This window comes from Corvus cornix, chromosome 12 (genome assembly GCF_000738735.6).
Source record: "Corvus cornix cornix isolate S_Up_H32 chromosome 12, ASM73873v5, whole genome shotgun sequence".
Taxonomy (NCBI): domain Eukaryota; kingdom Metazoa; phylum Chordata; class Aves; order Passeriformes; family Corvidae; genus Corvus; species Corvus cornix.
Window position 1 is genome coordinate 12,934,398 of NC_046342.1, and position 17,405 is coordinate 12,951,802.

The 17,405-nt window shown below is 38.0% G+C and overlaps 1 protein-coding gene across 5 annotated transcripts in view; it reads right to left on the reverse strand.

Annotated features, from left to right (window-relative positions):
• Positions 1-17,405, reverse strand: part of FHIT (fragile histidine triad diadenosine triphosphatase) — a 620,602-nt gene that overhangs the window by 569,521 nt on the left and 33,676 nt on the right. For 3 of the 5 annotated variants that reach the window (XM_010390178.3, XM_019280430.3, XM_019280429.3), the window contains 2 exons: positions 11,607-11,738; positions 8,941-9,071 (listed from right to left, as the gene is read on the reverse strand). The gene's annotated coding sequence lies outside the window, so the exon portion shown is untranslated. The remainder of the gene's footprint in view (positions 1-8,940; positions 9,072-11,606; positions 11,739-17,405) is intronic. The other 2 variants (XM_019280433.2, XM_019280432.3) reach the window with 1 other exon arrangement.

Here is a 17,405-nt window from a genome sequence, read left to right on the forward strand (position 1 = left end):
CATAAAATGTAAAGTCTATCCCTGTGCAGGTATTTTCCCTATTACAAAACTGCAGACATTCCACTTGAATGCTATGAAGGATTATACCTGAAGAATACTAAGATATGTAAATATTTGTACACTGACATCAACTTAAGCAGTGCAGAACAAATTTTACTAAATCAAACAGAATCTGATGAAAAATTTCAAGATTTAGAATAAGTTCATATATTTTTACCCTGCCTTCAGTCAAACAAGCCAGTGAAAAAGATATCACTGGAGTCTGAGGGATAAAATTGAACTGAGTTTTCATGTTAAATTCACTTTTAGCTTTTTTGGGTTTGTTTTGTACTTAAGAATATGAGGAAGCCTTTTAAAGCATGCATTGCAACTCACTTTAGAAAATCTAAAATTCAGAAAATTCTTTCTCTGAACTATCCAACATGGTCACCCATGACTTAGAAAAACCGTAATAATTTCATGCAGGAAGGAGATTTTCATAATCTTGCACAATAGGAAGTACATTGTGTTCAGTATCTCATGTAATGAGCCGATTGTAACACCTCAAGTGCAATGAGGGTTTTAACCTTGAAATCCATACTCTGTTTCTGTAATCAAACATGAATAGTATTAAATGTCAAAGAATGGTTATCATGCTGAATTTTTCCACTTACAAATAAACATACAGTAAATATGGTGCATAGTGCAGTTTTACTGCACAGCATAAGTTGTATCTGCTTTTTATTTAGCGTTCAGTAAGATACAAATATGAGTCTGCAAGAGATGGTTTGTAAGAATTTACCTGCATCAGTTTCTCCCCTCTTTGCTTAGCAAAGAGGCATCTCACTTTCCCCACATGTGGAGGGATGTGAGGTAAAGAAAGGATGGTCCAGAATCAGAGCACAGTGTTTGAATTGAGGTTTTAAACATCATACTCTGGCAAAGAACCTGTGACAGAGGCAGAGGAGCACCCAGTAGTGCGGGCACCGTTCTGTTTCCACTCCCTCCCTTTATGGGAACAGAGAACCTCTGGCAGGTGCTGGGCTTGAAATTCAACAGTAATGTATTGCCACACTGGAGACAATTGTGGAGTTAAAGCTGCACAACAGTGGAAAAGTAGTGGGGGTTCTGTCCATTTTTCATACATGTTTACTTGTTAATGATGGGGACCATATTGAATAACACTGCCATGTTGCAACAAGCCTTTAGTAAATATTTAGGAATATTCATTTTGTATTTAGTTGGGCCCAGTAATGTCTTTTTATTACTTTAATTATTCTTGGTATGAAAAGGCTTTTATATACTTAAGAAAGAAGACAAACAAATTGGAAAGTGTCCTGTAGCCAAGATTTGGGAAAGGATAAAGACAGTACATCCTTAGACATTTATATTTATTTCCGAACTACAGACTGGCTAAGATATTTTATTCTGTGCAAACACTGGCAAGAGATCAATATAAACAAAATGATCCCAGATGAGCAGCTCCAGCTCATTGTTATGGCCATTTCTCCTGCAACTGCCTGGTTTAGCTATTGAACAATTGCTGGTATTTCTGACTTGAAAGTATCAGTTACTTTCCTGTGAAGAATCTTGGAAGCGTGGAGTAAGTGACAGTGGAAAATTGTATACTATGATGATATAAATGATATAAAAAATCATGGGGTTGAGGATAAATCTTTTATTCATAACTATAATTTTCATGCTATTGCATCTCTATTTATCAGCCTTCATTGCATGCCAGTTTTCACATTCATTCTTTTGGCACCACAGCTCCAAGCAGCTCTAGCCAATAAGACAGATACTCAAGATCTCTATCTAAACTTGCATTTTCTAGGGCATAAGTTAAGACCAGATGGAATCTGAATTACAAAAGAATTATAAAAAGTAATCCCTATTAATAACCTGTAAAAGCAGACTGAGATTTTGAAATGTAGTCTGCATATTGTCCTTTTAGATAGTGTCTGAAGATCTTGTTTTATTTGTCATTATTGATTCTGAATGAAATAGTTAAGATAGCTTTTACAATAAAAAAGCTACAGCTGGAGCCCTGATATTTACAATAAACTTTGGCTTTAGTGCAGTTAATATAGTGTCTGTTTTTACCATGCAAAGCTTAATTTTTACAAAATTCAAAATTTCAGTATCTATTGAGTTGGCAATAAGAAATTGCACAGAGAACTTGAAAGAGGGAGTACTTCCTTGTCGTTGCTATAGAGGGACTTCTAATTGCACAACGTAAGAAAGCAACTTCTGTGAAAACTCATGATGCAGCTCAAAGAACTACTCACACCCAATAAATTAGTCAGATGAGAAAAAGGTGCCTATATTAATAGACCAGCCTTAAGTGCCAAGCCTGCAGCCACGCAATGTGCCATCGTCCCACCTTAGCTTTCAGCCTGTGGTGGTGCATTCCCCACCCCCACCCCTCCACTCCTTTCCAGGCTGCAGTGTGATCTGAGAAATGTTTGTTAGGCCTTGTCCTTGAAAATACCACCTGGAATCAGCTCTTTCAGAGCATACCAAAAAACACTGTCTGTTCCCAGGAACTCCTAGCAAGCTTCTGTTTTTCTCATGACCAGCCTTGGAAAATATTTCTCTGGCCTAACATTCCTATTCTCACACTTCGAAAGAACGTGCCAACCCAGACTGTAGCCAGGATGAAACATTGTTATGACTAAAGCCCGCTCTCTTGCAACCCTGTAAACAGCGGTCCAAGATGGGGCCCTTTGAGCTCTCCTGGGCCGCAGCGGGCCTGTGACCAGCAATCTCCCTCTGAGTGGGATGCATCTCAGAGCCAGCAAACCCTCAGGTTTGCCATACCTGGAGCATCGCCGAAACACGACGTGCACTGGGCCGACACCCTCATTCCTCGAGGCCCGATCCTTCGCCTCTTGAGAGATGCAAAAGCATCGGACATGAGGATTTTCCCTGACTTCTGAGGGACAAATTTTTCCACAGGTGCCTTATCTTGCGCTGACTGTTTCTGTCATTTGCTCATATCCTACAGCAAATCTGGAAGTTAGGTTAAGTTATAGTTATAATTTAGGATAAATGCTGTTAAGTGTTATTTCTCTGTTAGATTGTTATGGTTAAGCAATAAATTAAGCTATAAGTTAAGTTAAAGTACTGTTAAGTTTAAATGTTGTTAAGCTTTAGGCTGCATTCCTTTTCATCCTTGTTTACATTGTCTTTACACACACATCCACACACCCCCCTAGGTAGTTTTCTATTCATTTCTGCTTTGATTGCCTGGATTTTGTTTGGGTTTTTTGTTGCTTGCTTTCCCTTCTTGTGCCTTAGTTGTCCTTTGTAAGTAGAGTGAATCTTGCTAACGAGCCTGTTGTGCTTTCTAGTTTAATATTAAATCTGACTTTTGCTCATACCCTTGTTGGTGATTTTTTGGGTGGTCTCAAGCACACATATTCGGGACACAGCCACACTTGCAAACATGTATCAACATCAGCTGCATGTCCTGGAGAATTCCCTACAATTAGAAAACCTCCCCAGGCCCTAAACTTACATGATACTCCAAATATCTACATGATTCAAGTTTTGATTCTGTGGAGAAATCATTGTTTAAAAAACACTTGTGTACATAGATACCCATACTGTGATAGTAGTCATAGCATAGCAGTAGTACTTTTAGGCATTTTTGTTAGACAATACCCCAAACTTCCAAACATAGCAACCTGTATCAAGTCATGTCAACAATAAAAACTGAAGTCCTTCCAGTTTTGAATTAGGGTTGCATAATGCCACAATTTAAGGATGTTTTTATTGCTTAATGATAATTAATAAAGTATTGTTTCAATTGTTCTTTGAAGTATTGTGGATGGAGCACTGCAGGAAAACACGCAAATGAGAGTGTGGCTATACCAGATATTTTTAAATAATACATTGTCCATAAATATTTCAATACTATTTTTTGAGCAAGTGCACATGAAGGATTCCCTCAAGTTATTCATTAGCTGTAAAATAGGGCCATCTTCATTCTACACAAATTTTTTCTCTGTGTGAAAACATTTCTTACCTGAAAAGTATTGTCCCAGTTCAGCAAGCACTTAAGCAGAGGAATAATGTTACTGTGTTGCAACTTCTGCTAAAGCCATCAGTCTCGTTGGAGGCTTAAAGTTAAAGCTATGTACAAATGCAGAATCAGAATAAAACCCTAACCCAGCTGAAACAAATGGCAGTATTCCCATAGGCTACAATGATGCCAGCATTTAATCACACAGTTTTCAGATTCAAACACCTGCATCCAACAACCATCCTTAAACTGCTATTTCTAATTCCACTATTTTAAATTAGCAAAAATGAACAGGCATTATTCTTATATAGCTGCATATATGACAAATATATAAAGCACATATTTTAATATTTTTATGAGGCAGTCTGCAAGTCCTACATAGAAAATCCCTTAGTCATAAATATGGCAACACTGTCCATTTACAAACCGACAGAAGGAAAAGAACACAATAGATGAGAGCTAAAAATACAAGCAGCTACATCTGTAATACAGAAATATAAAAATAATAACGATGGGAGAGGACAAAATAGAATTCAAGTTAATGGAGTAACCTGGGAGAAGAGATGAAGAAAATAAATACACTATGGATAAAAGAAAACAAATATCTCCTAAATCAAAAGGAAGGTCAGCTGATACTGGCCAGAGAGAAAAAGGATTGCTCAACATCTACATTTTTTCCCTGTATTTAATATAAAAGAAAAGGAAAGCATGGAGCTCAGTGAGATAAATATTAATGAGGTTTGGGAATATCTAGCAGCAGAATTAATAAAAAGGAAGTAAAAGAATATTTAGATAATTTAAATATTTATTATTCAGAAGATCTAAATCACATTCAACCAAAGGATCTTAAGGAATTGACTGAGATGGATCTGACAGACTTCTTTGAGACCTCACAGAAAAAAGGTTACATAGCAAAGGATTGAAGTGGAATAAATCCTAGGAAGCAGAAAAAGGTAAAAAACAGAGGATTTCAAGCAAGTTCCCACTTTTTCCTGCCGTACAGAATGTGACAGTAAATATATAATTAATACTGTATCATTTTGTCTTGGGGTGACTTAATGCACAGCAACATCAGAATATTCTTTTGAGGCTCTAAATTCTGTCTCTGTCCATCTCTCTCTACTTCATTAATGTCATTCAGTCTTAGTCATTGCTGAATAAAATCAAAAGTTAATGGGTGTCAAAAAACTCAACCCAGATTAAGATTTGGAAATAAACAGATTAGTTGCACAATAAAACAGAATATTTAGCTACAAATTTGTGAAAAGTTAAAGAACAAAATTATAAAAGGAAACAATCAAGAAGGGTACAAATAAAATTACTTAGAATTACTTAGAAAACAAACTATACATTTGTTTTAAAGTACAGAAGTTCTGGGATGCAAAAGTTCAGCTGCAGTATAACGCGGTAAGATGGAAAGCAATACAAGTTCTCATGCAAAGTGATACAAGATGTGACATAAGTCTGAGTTAGGAACTGTCTGTCTGAATCGCATGACCGTGGGCCAAGGTCATGGATTGGTCACTCAGAAGTTAGTTAGTAAGATTACTGTTCAAAATGTATTATTGCATAGAATCACATCTGGGACACAAATGGATTCCCAGCTTGGGAGCTGCCACCACTATCTCCCGTTCATCCCATTCACAAACTGTTCACATCCTGTATTAAGAGACCGCTGGATGTTTGACACTTATTCCTATTGGAAGTTGTTACAGCATGTCGCTCCTCCAATGGCCAAAATCTCCTAATTTTCAGCTAAAACAAATGCATTGCCAATGTGAAACTGCCCATTATTGGCAATACTTTTAATTTAAATATTTACCCTCTATGTCAGGTGTTTGCCTCTCTTCATTGTTGGCAGACATTAATCAGAACCTTTCCCAGCCTCTGTTTTTTCTGACTAGACAAGTCAAATTCTATGCATTTTCTTTAATCACATTAGTAATCCTGTTCTTTCAGGCTGGGATTCTCACTCATATTCAAGATCAGGTCTTACATCACTGTCTAAATGGAATACTGTTTCCCATACCTTCCTGATACATCCTAAGATGAAGTGTTCTCTCTTCTATTTTGCATTAGTCCTTACAGTTCTCTTGCAGTATCCTTTTGTAGACTTTCACCAATTAAAAGCAAAAATCCTTTTTCATCTTTGAACTCATGACTTTGCAGTGTGCAATATCAAATGCCCTTCAGTTTGTATTTCTGAGATCATCAAATCATCTAAGTTGACCCACATGTTATTCTAGTCCTCTTCTGCATTGATTATCTCACCTGGTTTTCTGTTTTGAGGAAATTACTACATTTTCCTTTCTGTGTCATGCTCATTAATGAAAATATTAAATGAGTCTTTGAAGAACTCCATTAGCATGCTCTTTTCATTGCAATGCTTTCCCTTTAAATTGTTCTCTCTCTTTTAGATACTTCGTTGCCTACTTTAGATTTCCTCTACTATTCCCCAACTTCTCTTGCTTAACTAGTAATTTCCCAAATGGTATTATATCAAAACCCTTTATGAAGTCCAGATGAATGAGACCTGCTTCATTTCCTTTGTCAAAAAATCAGTTACTTTATCTGAGAAAAAATATCAGATGTTACTAAAGTTACATTTTGCTGGTGGTTTATTCTACGTTCTGATGAGACTTACAGTGCTGTGTTCTCAATTTCTAAAAACAGCTATATGCTTCACTTATCCACTATCTGCATGTTTCTTAAATTTTCATGAGAATTTTTAGTATGCAGAGGCAGTACTCGTGCTCATCGGCCACATTAACACAATGGCTCTTTTGGAGCCATTACACTTGATCGTGCCAATGATCCATGGATTATATACTTTTATAAGGTCTGGTGCACTTGCAAACAAAAGGTTTTTTTCTTTGTGTTTCTGTTTCTTAAGAGACACTTTGTCTTCCTCCCCAAATCATCCTTTAATATTCATGCAAAGCAGCCGAACAAAGGAAACCAAGCCACAAAAATTCTAGCTAAGATGATGTGATGAATACACTTAATCCTGGAGCAGAAAAGTAATTTCTGCCTCTGATGTAGGTTTTTTGTGGCTGCTTTTCTGTTCTGTGCTTCCGTAATACAGAAAGGCCCTGACCCACTCTGGGGATCATAAGCACACATGCAAATTCAGTCCCATTTTTAACCATGCATACAAGAGAGAAACTGTTCCCTGAGAAGCACAGTTGTGGTTTTATCTCTTTCATATCAAATGTTGCCACTTATCTCTGACTCTCCCCATTCCCAAATAAAACTATTCTGAAGCAGGTCCATGTTTGCTTCTGACCATCCTGGTAGCATTGGCCTCTGGAACAGAGAAAGCCCTGGAGACTCAGATCATGTCTAACAATGCAAATTGTTGAAGGTGTTTGGGAATTTGTTTGTCCTGCTGTTTTCAGGCCATGCTCTGAAGTTGGGACAAACCAGGAAGGGAATACAAGAGGAATGATGCCATTAGACAGATTTTCATGGTTGTCCTTTCCTAATCCTTTCTGGTGACATCTGTGAGTATCTCGGGGAAAAGGCCATTCTAGAACCAACTGAAAGTAATCCTGTGCTGAGTGGAAGGATTCAATTAGCATTAGCTGCACTGCTGTGTTGATTCATCTCAGTCAAAGCCTCCCCATTGTCCCCACCATTTACACACTTGTTTCTTGCCTAACCCCATCCTGGATAAAACCAATTAATTTGCTGGACAGAGAGACCCTAATACAGATTAAAGGACAGTGTTACACTGTGTAGACTCAGTGTAGGCTGGGATAAGTTTTACTTCTTCCACACAATACAGAGCTCAGTGGGAACTCAGTCCACTTCACACTCACAGTTCATCCCAGATTTAGTGCAGATACAGCCAGTCTACACCTGCAGCATTAACTCTGTTCACTGTGTGCACAAGTCAGTTACCTGCTGCACACATGGTGAACTGAGTATTAATGTAACTAAGGACACTGGCCAGCAACAGGGAGACAGGAAACTTTAATAAAAACAAAACAAAGAACCTGGGGGAATTCAGGTAGGGTTTATCATACACAAAACTGAAAAATCCCAAAATAAATGCCAGCTTGATAAAAATGCAGGTACTGAATCTGCAATGATGAGTCTGGAGATGATTAATTAGATCACATAAGATTCCCATAAAAAGCCCTGCTGTAAGTTGCTTAAAAGAGAAATGTGATTTAACAAAAGAGCTTTAACATCCTTGCAACTCACAGTTCATAGACTCCTCACCAAAGAGTGAAGGCTTTGTTTGGAACATACCTGTGCTGAAGACCTCCTGTGTGACAACAGGAGAGTATCTTAATTTCCCTGTACCTTTGTTATTTATCTATAAAATTGATGATATATTATTTCTTTCTCCATCCTTTATCTCATCTGTTTAGATGTTAGTTTCTTTAAAGAAAAAAGTTGTCTCTCATAGCAAGGAAGAAAGAGTGCAGACTCAGTAATAATAACTCCAAGACCTAGACATTGTCTGACAAAGTAAAATTATTTCCTCCTTGTCTCCTTGCTCATCAGCCAGGAGTATCAGGATGTGCAACTCTCTTATGAGTCCGTGGGTATATAATGGAAGACTGCATAGCTGGGGAACCACAGGGCATTCACAGGCTTTTACCAAGGGATATGAACTGTATTTGAACTAGGAGCAACTGACATTCAGGGTCTCCAACAGTACAGGTAATTTGGACTTACATAAGGAAGTAGGAAGTACTTATTAAAAAGACAATTTGTGCAGAATACTGACCAGAAAAATAATAGATAAGGGCTATTTTCAGTAACTACTTGAAGTCATCATCCCAGTGAATTGGAAAAAAACACACGCTTACAAAACAAATGCATCCATAGAAAGATGAAAATGCCAACACAGAGAATACAAATGAAAAACATAGTGTATAAAATCTAGTTCCACCTGCAGTATTGCAGTCAGCTTTGATTACCTTATTAGGTATGGGATGCTATCACTCCTGGAAGGGTGCAGTGCAGGAAGTCAGGGTAGTTCCAGCTTATGTGTCTTTGATGCAGAGCAATGAGGAATAAGGCTTGTTTTCCCTGACAGATTTCAAGGATGCTGTAATAGAATAGAATTCAAAGTGAGACAGAGGTATTAAAGTTAGCTTTGTACTCAGCTAGAGACAACTAGACTCCTCTGAGAAACACATAGCTAATGATCACAGTCTAAAAGAGGGGCTGAAGGGGGGAAAGACTTTCTCAGGAGAGGAACTTACTTTCACAGAAGCTGCCCCTCTCTTTTGGGGACGCAGGTTACTGTTTGGTCTCCCTTGGACTGTGTAACTCCATTGGCCACTCCACTGATGAAGGCAGCTCTTACAGAGCATTAAAGTCACTCAAAGCAATTCCCATTATAGAAACAGTACACTGTTAATATATGTAAGTTCTATAGTTTCGTAACATCTTTTGTTTTGATTGCTATATAGGAGCAAGGCCAGGAGACAGAGCTGTCACAGAGGCATTTAAAAACCAGGTTTTGTGAGGAACAAATAAGAATTCTTTTCCTCTACTAAGCAGATAAATTCTTCCTGTGCCTAATAAATAGGTTATAAAAGGGGAGTCTGCTAGTCTGAATGTTAAAAGGTCACCAATGGCCTCTTTTTGTCTATTTATAACAGCCCTCACCCCAACAGATTTTTTTGTGCCATAATTTCCCATGCCAGCAAATGTTTTATTTAATATTCTAATCCTCCTTGGCCAGATATGTGTCTTCTAAAATATGTAACCATTACAATTTCATGTGTTTGGTGATTGACATGAAGTTGTTAACAGTAAGAAAATATGTATTGCATCCTTGTAGACTTGTCGAGACTCTGGAATGAACATATGCTGTTAAGACTGATTTGTCCGGCAGTCCAAAAACACTCTGATTGTTGTGGCAGGCTCAGACTCAGCACTGAGTTACTTCACCATCCTTGCTCTATCAGACCAACAGAATTAGTAACTGAAGCCTCTTTGAAGGGGGAATACATTTCCATGTTCATTTTTTAAATCACTGTGAAAGGACTATGGACACTTAAGTTTCATGGAATGAAAAAAGGTAACACACTGGAGGACTGGATTTGCTGATCAATACTTTAGAATCCCACTTCCACAAATAATTTAACTTTCACAGCTGTAAAAGTCAGTATTGTTTTGTATAGTTTTAACAACTTCAGACTTCATTGCTCATTAAAATTACTGCATTTTTAAAGTATTGTTATAATTATAATATATTAAAAAGTTATATAATTTATAACTCCCATTTTATAGAATTTAAATGAAGGTGTCCCTCTTTTGTCAGCTTGTACAAGTGGAATTATTGCTTTTATTCATACATGGTTTAGGAAAAGCACAGAATTACACTTTTTTTACAGACCTAATTTTTCACCCAAGAACAATTCAGTAAGAGCAAGATCTTCTAAAGTGCTTACACTGGCCTTAGGCACCTCTTTAGAGGTGACTGAGAGAGAGTGTAGACACACCACATCTAATCCTCAGATTCACTCTTCAGTTACCACTTGGAGTCTATAACTGTAAAACTTGTCCACCAGCAATTGATCATGATCATAAACAACCAAGAAGTCATTGATCACGATCACAAAAGCCTTTTGCCGGTGAAGAGTTCAGAGTTTATCTCTATTTTGCTGAAATGTTTGAATATACAAATTGGAGATGTGACAGATCCATATTGAGTGACTTGACCCTGCAAATTCCATCATGTTGTCCTCAAAACCCAATTATTGATTATTCTAAGAGAGAATACTCATCTCTTGAACTCCTAGCACACTGCATGAAAAAAAGATTATTAATTGAACATTCAATATATTTGTATTTAGAGAGAGATAAAAAAAGTCACTGCAAATAAAATCTGTCTTTTCACTTGGGAAATGAAGAGTCTTGGACTCTTTCTCCAATGACTTTATATTTTTGAATTAAGTATACTACTTAAATAGAAATTATAACAGTCAAAACGGAGATCAACTCTCAAAATCAACCAGGCTGCAGGAAAACAGAAGGATGAAGATGTGTTTTAAAATCTGCTGAAGATAAAATGAGATTTGAGTCTGTATTTTTCATATTCTTTCTGCTCTAACCCTCAATCACCAGATAGAAGGCAGTGGCAACACCATTGCTTCTTCTCACTTTATTTTGTGCAGAGGGATCTGAAGCAGAGAGCCAGCCCCCAACATCTGCAATGTTCTGAGGGGGGAAAGTGTCAGAAGAGAATGGAGATTAAGAAATAATTTTTTCTTTCCTTGGCACTTACCATCAGTTACATTTGGCAGTGTCTTATTCAGTAATGTAGCTTTGGAAAATACCTAGTTATTCCCTGGCACTGGCATAGGGACACTAGTTATTTCCTCTAGTAGGGAACAAGAAACTCCCATGCTAAGCCAAAAAAATACATATTGCATACTGAGCCTAGGTCACCTTTGTGGAAGACTTATTAATTATATAGTGTTCAGGGGGATTCTACCAGCTTCAATTGTTCAGATGAATTTTTAATAAGTCACTATTAACATAAATGGAAAGTATGAATTGCTTGCATTATCCTATATGCAGTGGTAGCAATGAGAGGCTTCTGCACGAAGGTCCAAGATGTGCTGTTTACCTAATAGGAGCTGACAGCTGAATGATCCCATTCTCCTGGGAATGTCTTGAAAAGTAAAACCAAAATCTTTTCACCACAGAGGAGTTCTATTTTACAGTAGCCAGAAAGCACCTGAAGCAGTTATCTGAAGAACTGAAAAGAAAAAGCAATATCTTAGTGATGTGCTCAGAGACTTACCTGGAGATGGAACTATGTTCTAAGAGAAAATTCAGTTGAGCCAAAGCTCAACATCTGGCAAAAAACCAAACTTCTGTTAGGAGAGTGTGTCTTTTCCTGAAGCATATTACTTACTGTAGATATTTTCCTAAATATATTTGTTGTTCTTGAAAGAAAGGTTTAAAGACCAAAATTGTAATTCAAGGATTCATTATCACTGAGGATTTCCCAAGAAGTCAGAAAATATTTAATAGGTGTTGGCAATAAATTAGGTTGTCTTAACGCTTTTTGTATTTTGACTGTTGCCAGGACAGTGAGTCAACGAAGCACTACACTTGATGTGCCTAGACCTTCCACCCAGTGCAGACAGAATGGTTTTAAATTCAGAAAAGCCAACATTTACTTGAAGGAAAACTAGAAATTAAACTTTTTAATTAAATACTATTTTAAACAGGTGGGGAAGACAGAACTGCATTACAATGTTTTGTACATAGCTGCCTCACGTCCCTTGTAGGTGGTTTTGCTCCCAGTTAACTCAATGACTTCCTAAGTCACTGAGCAAATTCTGTTCTCTTGTTCCTTGGAAGGGAACATCTCTTGTGAGATTTGCCTGGCTTCATCCTCCTCACTTCTGCAGTGTCTTTGCACGAGCTTCCAGCCATCATCTTCATTCTGTATCTTTTTTGCTGGCCCCATGAAGCCTGGAATTGTTTCTGTCTCAACACACTTAACAGCTTCCCTGAGGAAGGAGCCTGTACAACCTCTCTGCAAGACTCCACCCAGATAGGCTTCTTGAAAGAACATAAACACAGTTGTGAAGACATAAATAAAACAAATACCATCTGTCATGCTAGCATTGCCCCATATGTGTAACCACCTTTTCTTAGTCTTTTCAACTGATTTTCCAACATACCCAAATACACATTCGGCTTATTAGAGAATTTTAGCACCTTATGGATGCCATTCCGAAACATTCTAAGTGCAGTCCGTGCAAGTACCAAAATAATTATGGATTTTTCTTGTCCAACTATAGTCATTTCTCCTTCCTAGCCAACTGTACAGTTAAGCTCCTTTTATCTGAATTATCTGTGATTGTTTTAGTCCTTTCTGACTTTGTCAATTTTGAGTATCCCTTACCCCTTACATAAGGGAGAAGTGAATGGGTCAAATTTGCTTGACACAATTTTCCTGAAATCAGCAGTGTTACAGCATACACGACTTTTCTGAAATCTTTTTACTTTGTGGCTACCAAATGAATTTTCAAAACAACTCTTAGCCCTTAACTTTATCAGTCAAGGTTAATTTTTTTTTTTGCTACAAAGGATCATTGATTCCTGTTGAGTAGTAAGAGAACCACAAATGACAGAAGACAAAAGACAGAATCCCATTTGCAAATAGGTTGCAATAAGTTGCAAAGCCAGGGAGAATGCATGAGGGGTAAATTGGTGTCCCACCACTGTGCTGCAGTACAGGTGGGCAGAACTGTGAAGGAGATGAACCAGAAAATAAAACTGCTCAGTATTTCCCAGGTGTGGTAACTAGTGTAAAAGGCATCAAACTTCCCCAGAGTTGAGTAATCATGACTTTATTTCGAGGCAATAGATTTCAGTATGAAATACAGATCAAAAGGCAACTTGAAAACTTGTTGGCTGTGTAGCACAGAGGTTTACAAATGACTATGAAATACAGAAAATTGTCACTGCCACATACTATTTGTGCAGCCTTGGACAGATCATTTAATCTCATGGAGACCCAGAAAGTCTGACTTGAATGAAGATTCTGCTTTTTGCTCTCTTTTTTCTGTCCTTCTATTTACATTGCAAGTGTCTCTGCTGAAGAGCACAGTAGAGTCTCTCAGCAGTGCTGTAATGCAAGTCTATGAATGAAGACAAAAGCTGTACTATCCAACAGTGTGGATTCTAAGACATTTAAATTTGTCATGCTTAGATAGCATTCTTCTTACCATAATCTTATTAACATGATAAACTCCTGATTCTCATGACAGAAGTGCAAGTGGTAACATGGCCTTTCTCTGCATTTTGGCCCTCTGGGACCACAACTGACAGTGCAGCCCTTAAAGCTGATTGACAGCTGTAACTGCAAGATGAACAGCAACAACAAATTAAATGTCCTGACGTAGAAGGACAAGAAGCCTCCTACTTAATTGGCCACAGGCAGAGAAAAGCTAGAGACTGTGAGGAAAAGAAGATCAACTGCATGATATTTAGTTAGAGGAGACTTCACTTTGCCCTCGTTTTTACCAGTGTCAGTTGGTCTTAATTCCACTGTGGTGTTATATCAGTGTTAAACCAGCCAAGTGATGGAAAAATGAAGTTCAGACTCAGTTGCCATAGGCAGGCACATGATCAGCAGAAGTACCCACCTTATTCCCAATTACCACTGAGCATTCACCACATGCCTCATGTGGTTTTTCCTATTGTGTACTGATATGTTGTACTACTGGCACTAATTTTCTCATTTATTATTGCAGTATCAGAACACATTAGAGCATCAGATCATAACATGAGAGAATGTTTGTGTCTCTCAAGCACAGACTTGGTACTCTGTAGGGTGGGGTGGGGGCAGAATGACAGTAAATAATAAGGGAAATAAGAAGAGATTTTAAAGCATGTAACATTTTGGTAAGGAATTTCTTTTTATAGCCATGACTTTGGGGAAAATTACTTTTATGGCCAGCTTTTCAGCAGGCCTGCACAAATATTCCTATAGTGTTTGCAGGTGCAACCATATGTATGTGAGACATGACTGTCTAAAGAAAAAGCTTTCAGCAAGCTGAGAGAGTTTCTTTTTTATTCCTACTTGCTTCTAAAACACAGGTTTTCTAGGAAAGAAGTAACCTCCAGCTGACCTCCTCAAGCTATGTGATTGGACGAGTGAGAAAGGCTCAGCATCTTGTATCTTGAATTTCCCTGCGAAATCCAGTACTGCATTCTTATGAATGTCACATTGGATGCTACTGGGTGCAGAAGATTGAAGAATCTGGCCTGAACATCTAGATCGTTCCATGTAACTTAGCTTTGGTTTCTCTTCCCTGCTCCTCATTCCCCTATTTACATGCAGACATGGTCACACACATTCATGTGTGTATCCAGACATGTGGAAGTTGATACTGGGACATGGATATGCACAGACACACCTACAGAGAGACACACAGACTGTGTATTTCAACAAATGCAAATCTTTCCTATTTAATCATAACCTGCCTGCAAGTGATGTGTTCAATCATGCTAGAAAAGATACAAGTTGGTAATTTTATTCAAATGAAGGAATTGAACAGAACTTAGAGGTTAGAAATCCTAAAGGCTGATTGCTAGTGTTGAGAGCATATATTTATAAGCAATTAATGGCATGCTTGGGGTTTTTTCTCCTACACATTTTTTGCCAGTGGGAAAGTACACCCTGTATGGTATCAGCCAGCTTTATTATCAAATAGAAAGAGATGAAAGAAAAAGTCACAAAATCCTGGAATACACTTATTCTCTGCCCACACACAACTATTCTCTCCTCCTTTTCTCAGTGGGTTGTAATTTCTCCTTACCCTTTGAAAGAAAGCAGAATTATGAGGAAAATTGTAAACATGTTAAAGAATTAGTCACAAAATGCTAATATATTGCAGTCCTGTTGTGTCACCACCTGTATGTGGTGAATACCTACACATGTGCAGTAGCACTAATTATCAGGGACTGACCAAACATGGAGGAAAGCACTCTAATAATTCAGGACTAGACATGTCTGCCTTTAAGAAAGGACAGATAAGCAGGACAGGTTGGTTTTTTGGTTTTATTTTGGGGCGGGGGTTTAAAATGTTGTACGGAAATTAAATCCACAGTTTTTCCTCTTTTTGGTTTGTTTGTTTTTTTTTTTTGCCACACAGAAAACAATAAACCTTCTCCCCATCTGTTGGTTGGAAAAAATTTGGAAACAAGACTGTTTCTTGGAAAAGCAGGGTTTTCAAAAGCCAAAGTTTTCACAGGAATGAACCACATTTTTTGACAAGCAAAAAAAAGTCTGATGTTCAGAAAATTTCTGGAAAAGGGCAGAGGAGAGGAAAGAGACTGGGATTGATCTCAGAATATCCTGAAGGTAGACTGCTTGCACAAATATGGGAGACCAGTCCAAGAATTCATTTGAAGGAACTTCTAGATTATTCTACCATAAAAGACCCTTCTCCTTAGAGTCTGGTATAGAGCCCTGTCTTGTGGCACAGGAATATTGACCTACTCCTAGACCTTCCTTCTTTGGGTGTGAAGAATTAATATAACTAAATATTGTATTAATTCAAGCTCAAGGACTACAATGACTTAAGAAAGAAAGCTTAAGGATTAAAGAGGATGCCAATGTATCATGTATTCCACCTCCCTGCACTGAGCACAGGGACTGGACTGGATTATAGAAGTTTGGAGCAGAGACCTGTTTGTGTAGTAGCCCTCTTCTCTCTCTTTTTGGAAGAATAGTATAACTTGGAGTAGAGAAAAAGAGAAGAAAGAAAGATTCTTGTTTGCATCAACTCTCCAGAAATAATGTTCCTGAAATTGAACTCATAGGATTTTTCCCTTAATTGTCTTTAATTTCTCATTAGAACATCGGACAAAAGTTAAGTATTTTACCAGAAATCCTGAGTTTGTCAAGAAATATGCATGAAATAATGGCAGAATTATAGGTGCTTTCCAGCCCAAAGCATCCATCAGTACCAGCCTTCTCTAGTCTTTCAATATGTAAAGGTCTACTCTATCCTTGAAGTTTCCAGATCAGCACTGGGAAAAGACCTGTTAAATGAAAACATCAGAAGTCATCTGATCTCAAAAGGATCCTAATTCCTTCTTGTACCAAATACCTTCCTTAGACATTTGGATTTAGTAGCCAGGTCTATGTTTTGGCATTGAGGGTTACTGGCCCCCATGTTCTCATACTTTCTGCTTTACTGTACAAACACCAGGAAGCTATCCAGCTGCGGAACATTCCAGTGCACGTGAGGCTTTTGTCCTGCTCAGCAACACAGACATCATGCAAGTTCCTTCTCATCATTCATGTTGGATGGGGAAGTCCAAAGACACAGAAATTTTATGTCATCTCTTGTCTCCATGGGGCTAGTCCTAAAATTCCTGAAACCTGTTTCTCCAGGAATTCTTAACCCGTATCAAAATACTGGTTCCTTCCTAGATGTGTGTTGCTGTGCTGTCATCTAGTGGCAAGGATGAATTGGATGTCACTCAGTGTCATTCAGTGACAGTGAATGACAAGGTATCCCTTTGCTGGAACTAAACGCTCGATGTTGGAGAGTTCACAGCTTTGTAGGTGCAGCCCCAAGGCAAAGGTCCCTTCCTCAGTTTGTGCTCTGCAGGAAACCACTGAGGAGAGCCTGTGGAATGGGCTGGGCAATGGACATCTGGTTGCAGACAACAAGCTCTACAAAACCATGGCACCTCCTGCCACGTCCTTCCTCTCCATCTCCTGTCATCCATCTTGGCTGTTAACTGTTTGCAGACAAATACTTGAAGTTGAATTTCCAGCAGTGATTGATAGTTTCTTAACTAAAACCATTCAGAGCAGTGTCGGCTAATGAGATGAGTCATTAAATCTATAATCATCTAAGATCAAGAGGATACTTCTCTCAGCAAAAAA